Source organism: Schistocerca serialis, unplaced genomic scaffold, assembly GCF_023864345.2.
Source record: "Schistocerca serialis cubense isolate TAMUIC-IGC-003099 unplaced genomic scaffold, iqSchSeri2.2 HiC_scaffold_1168, whole genome shotgun sequence".
Taxonomy (NCBI): domain Eukaryota; kingdom Metazoa; phylum Arthropoda; class Insecta; order Orthoptera; family Acrididae; genus Schistocerca; species Schistocerca serialis.
The window spans coordinates 57501-62500 of NW_026047368.1; the positions used below are offsets into that span (position 1 = coordinate 57501).

The following is a 5000-nucleotide window of genomic DNA, read 5'->3' on the forward strand; positions in this document are numbered from 1 at the left end:
GTCAATCCTTCCGGTGTCCGGGCCTGGTGAGGTTTCCCGTGTTGAGTCAAATTAAGCCGCAGGCTCCACTCCTGGTGGTGCCCTTCCGTCAATTCCTTTAAGTTTCAGCTTTGCAACCATACTTCCCCCGGAACCCAAAAGCTTTGGTTTCCCGGAGGCTGCCCGCCGAGTCATCGGAGGAACTGCGGCGGATCGCTGGCTGGCATCGTTTATGGTTAGAACTAGGGCGGTATCTGATCGCCTTCGAACCTCTAACTTTCGTTCTTGATTAATGAAAACATACTTGGCAAATGCTTTCGCTTCTGTTCGTCTTGCGACGATCCAAGAATTTCACCTCTAACGTCGCAATACGAATGCCCCCGCCTGTCCCTATTAATCATTACCTCGGGTTCCGAAAACCAACAAAATAGAACCGAGGTCCTATTCCATTATTCCATGCACACAGTATTCAGGCGGGCTTGCCTGCTTTAAGCACTCTAATTTGTTCAAAGTAAACGTGCCGGCCCACCGAGACACTCACTCAAGAGCACCCTGGTAGGATTGCAACGGGGTCCGCCTCGGGACGCACGAGCACGCACGAGGCGCGTCGCACGCCTTCAGCTCGCCCCACCGGCAGGACGTCCCACGATACATGCCAGTTAAACACCGACGGGCGGTGAACCAACAGCGTGGGACACAAATCCAACTACGAGCTTTTTAACCGCAACAACTTTAATATACGCTATTGGAGCTGGAATTACCGCGGCTGCTGGCACCAGACTTGCCCTCCAATAGATACTCGTTAAAGGATTTAAAGTGTACTCATTCCGATTACGGGGCCTCGGATGAGTCCCGTATCGTTATTTTTCGTCACTACCTCCCCGTGCCGGGAGTGTGTAATTTGCGCGCCTGCTGCCTTCCTTGGATGTGGTAGCCGTTTCTCAGGCTCCCTCTCCGGAATCGAACCCTGATTCCCCGTTACCCGTTACAACCATGGTAGGCGCAGAACCTACCATCGACAGTTGATAAGGCAGACATTTGAAAGATGCGTCGCCGGTACGAGGACCGTGCGATCAGCCCAAAGTTATTCAGAGTCACCAAGGCAAACGGACCGGACGAGCCGACCGATTGGTTTTGATCTAATAAAAGCGTCCCTTCCATCTCTGGTCGGGACTCTGTTTGCATGTATTAGCTCTAGAATTACCACAGTTATCCAAGTAACGTGGGTACGATCTAAGGAACCATAACTGATTTAATGAGCCATTCGCGGTTTCACCTTAATGCGGCTTGTACTGAGACATGCATGGCTTAATCTTTGAGACAAGCATATGACTACTGGCAGGATCAACCAGGGAGCTGCGTCAACTAGAGCTGAGCAGCCGGCCGCCCGGGAGTGTGTCCCGGGGGCCCGCGCGAACACGCAAGCGTCCGCTCAATTATTCTGCAAACAGGAGGAGGCTGAGCTCCCCTGCACAATACACCTCGAAACCCTCTCAGGTCCCGGCGGCGCGCAGCGCCGTCCTAAGTACTTGGTCGGGTTCGAGAGAGGCGCAATCGCCCGGAGTTTGGCGAGTAGACGCTTTAGGTGCGACCACCCGTGCTCCCAACTGAGCTTGCCGCTGCCGACAGAGGCCCGGGAGCGTGCTGTCGTGGCATTGCCGGCGGGAGACAACACGCGCCACCTACGGTGGCCGGCAGCTCCAACGCCAGCGCCACAGAAGGACAAAAGCCCCACTTGGGTGCCGAAGCGAACTCTCCCAGCACAGCGCACGCGCCAACACGTCCGCACAGCTGCGATACAATCCACCTGCGAGAACCGCAGAGGCGACCGAGCAGCAGACGGCGTCGCGGCGCCGAGCGCCGGGCGGCGGCGCATCCTCAGCGCACACAGTCCTCAATCGGACCAGCACACTGCAGATGTCCACCGCGCTTCGCACCGGGCCCGCGAGGACCTACTTTGGCCGCACGGCGCCGCGTGCAGGGTGCGCCGGCGCGCAGCTACGCCGCCTGCCGCCTCCGTCGGCCGGCGCGCCTGCCACTGGCCGCCCCCACCAGCCGGCTGTAGCGCGTGCGCCCACGCACCGCGCGGCCAGCACGCCGGGAGGCCCCCCCTCACCGGCCGGGGACGGTCCCACCCAGCCACCGCCGCGTATCGCTTCACACCCACATGCCATTCACGTTCGTGGGCATGGTGGGTATCGCTGAAACAACCGGTTGGTAGCTCAACCGATCGTCGCCATCACTGATTCACCTCTAGCGAGAACAACCGCACCACAACGGTTTACCAGTTCTTCATTTGCGTAACGTCACCAGCAAACGTAGACGTCCATCGCCATTTGCAAATTCAACGATTGTTGCATGCCTGTGTCAGGTGTCACGACACACTATGTCTGCCCACATACACGCAACAACATGTGCACGCTTCGCGAACACGTGGAAGGTGGCCCCCGTACGTATGCGATGTCCATTGCGCGAACGACTGTCAACCGGCCTCTGTCGCATGTCGCAGATGTGGAACGCAGTGCACCATGCTATCACGGTGTGTGAGAAGAGACGACTACGTCTGACAACACGCGCCACTACATCAACAGACGGCTCATGCCGATCGCCATCCACGGCATACCATACTGCAATCCAGCTCTTATAGGGAGACGACATGTAGCTGAGTGCACAATATTTGGACCGTATGGTTCGCCGTTGTTGGCGCAGTCGTGGTACGGTCACACATGTACCACGATGTATCATTCAGTACATGAGGACCAATGTGCAGTACAGTGTGTGATTTGGACGTACAACATCAGCGGACAGTTGACACAAGCCGTACCACAACGTAGGCTGTGCTTCGCCATGCGAATGCCAATGAACAACTGCGAAGGGCATTGAGCATGTACGTCCTGCTGCCATCCGCATTACAGTGTATAGCTGCAAGGTGTTTAACATGAAGCGATACTCTGGGGACCGGGCAGTGCGAGTAGCAAACTATATTGCGGGGGTTGCAGTTAGGCAACACTACACTAATTTAACGCGTCGTATGACAATTACAGAGCAGGTTAAGGCCCAACGTGTGTTGGGTTAAGGCCCAACGTGTGTTGGGTTAAGGCCCAACGTGTGTTGGGTTAAGGCCCAACGTGTGTTGGGTTAAGGCCCAACGTGTGTTGGGTTAAGGCCCAACGTGTGTTGGGTTAAGGCCCAACGTGTGTTGGGTTAAGGCCCAACGTGTGTTGGGTTAAGGCCCAACGTGTGTTGGGTTAAGGCCCAACGTGTGTTGGGTTAAGGCCCAACGTGTGTTGGGTTAAGGCGCAACGTGTGTTGGGTTAAGGCGCAACGTGTGTTGGGTTAAGGCGCAACGTGTGTTGGGTTAAGGCGCAACGTGTGTTGGGTTAAGGCGCAACGTGTGTTGGGTTAAGGCGCAACGTGTGTTGGGTTAAGGCGCAACGTGTGTTGGGTTAAGGCGCAACGTGTGTTGGGTTAAGGCGCAACGTGTGTTGGGTTAAGGCGCAACGTGTGTTGGGTTAAGGCGCAACGTGTGTTGGGTTAAGGCGCAACGTGTGTTGGGTTAAGGCGCAACATAGGTTAGGTTAAGGCGCAACATAGGTTAGGTTAAGGCGCAACATAGGTTAGGTTAAGGCGCAACATAGGTTAGGTTAAGGCGCAACATAGGTTAGGTTAAGGCGCAACATAGGTTAGGTTAAGGCGCAACATAGGTTAGGTTAAGGCGCAACATAGGTTAGGTTAAGGCGCAACATAGGTTAGGTTAAGGCGCAACATAGGTTAGGTTAAGGCGCAACATAGGTTAGGTTAAGGCGCAACATAGGTTAGGTTAAGGCGCAACATAGGTTAGGTTAAGGCGCAACATAGGTTAGGTTAAGGTACAATATAGGTTAGGTTAAGGTACAATATAGGGTAGGTTAAGGCGCAACATAGGTTAGGTTAAGGCGCAACATAGGTTAGGTTAAGGCGCAACATAGGTTAGGTTAAGGCGCAACATAGGTTAGGTTAAGGCGCAACATAGGTTAGGTTAAGGCACAACACGGGTTAGGTTAAGGCACAACACGGGTTAGGTTAAGGCACAACACGGGTTAGGTTAAGGCACAACACAGGTTAGGTTAAGGCACAACACGGGTTAGGTTAAGGCACAACACGGGTTAGGTTAAGGCAGAATACGGGTTAGGTTAAGGCACAATACGGGTTAGGTTAAGGCACAATACGGGTTAGGTTAAGGCACAATACGGGTTAGGTTAAGGCACAATACGGGTTAGGTTAAGGCACAATACGGGTTAGGTTAAGGCACAATACGGGTTAGGTTAAGGCACAATACGGGTTAGGTTAAGGCACAATACGGGTTAGGTTAAGGCACAATACGGGTTAGGTTAAGGCACAATACGGGTTAGGTTAAGGCACAATACGGGTTAGGTTAAGGCACAATATGGGTTAGGTTAAGGCACAATATGGGTTAGGTTAAGGCACAATATGGGTTAGGTTAAGGCACAATATGGGTTAGGTTAAGGCACAATATGGGTTAGGTTAAGGTACACATTGTTGTAAGGAAAGGTGTTTTGGGGGGGGGGGGGCGGCAGTTTGTTGATTGTGATTATCGTAAGTAAATGACTGCGGCATCATCTGATTTGCCACGTCAGGGTGCACCTTTGGCTCATAACAGGCGGCGCTCTGATTCCATGCTTGTGGCAGACCTGTGTCTTTCATTCCTGCCATTGTTTGTGTGGTGTGACAGGAGGCAGTATTGTGATGTTGGGTGCACCCCTGTGTGGGACATGTGTGGGTGTTGGTGGCTTAGCTGAGCAATGGTGGTTGTCGGAAGGGTGGGATATTCTGTTTTCCGAGTGGACCTCCCGGTCTGGTTATGATAGTGTGGATTGTCTAATGTGGCAGAGAGGATGCACTGGGTGTTGTTCCATGCTGGTGCTTACATATCGTCTGCGTGCCTGTTACAGGCAGAGAGTAGTGCGTGATAAGAGTGTCTGGCTGACGTGTGATTGTGAGCAGAGTCTTTCAGCATGTAT

General features: G+C 53.5%; 1 non-coding gene across 1 annotated transcript in view; it reads right to left on the reverse strand.

Moving 5' to 3' along the window:
• LOC126433539 (small subunit ribosomal RNA) overlaps positions 1-1334 on the reverse strand; it is a 1910-nt gene extending 576 nt beyond the window's left edge. The window contains exon 1 of the ribosomal RNA XR_007578563.1: positions 1-1334. This exon is cut by the window's left edge and continues 576 nt beyond it. This is a non-coding gene — a ribosomal RNA (small subunit ribosomal RNA).
• Between the last annotated feature and the right edge of the window lie 3666 nt (positions 1335-5000).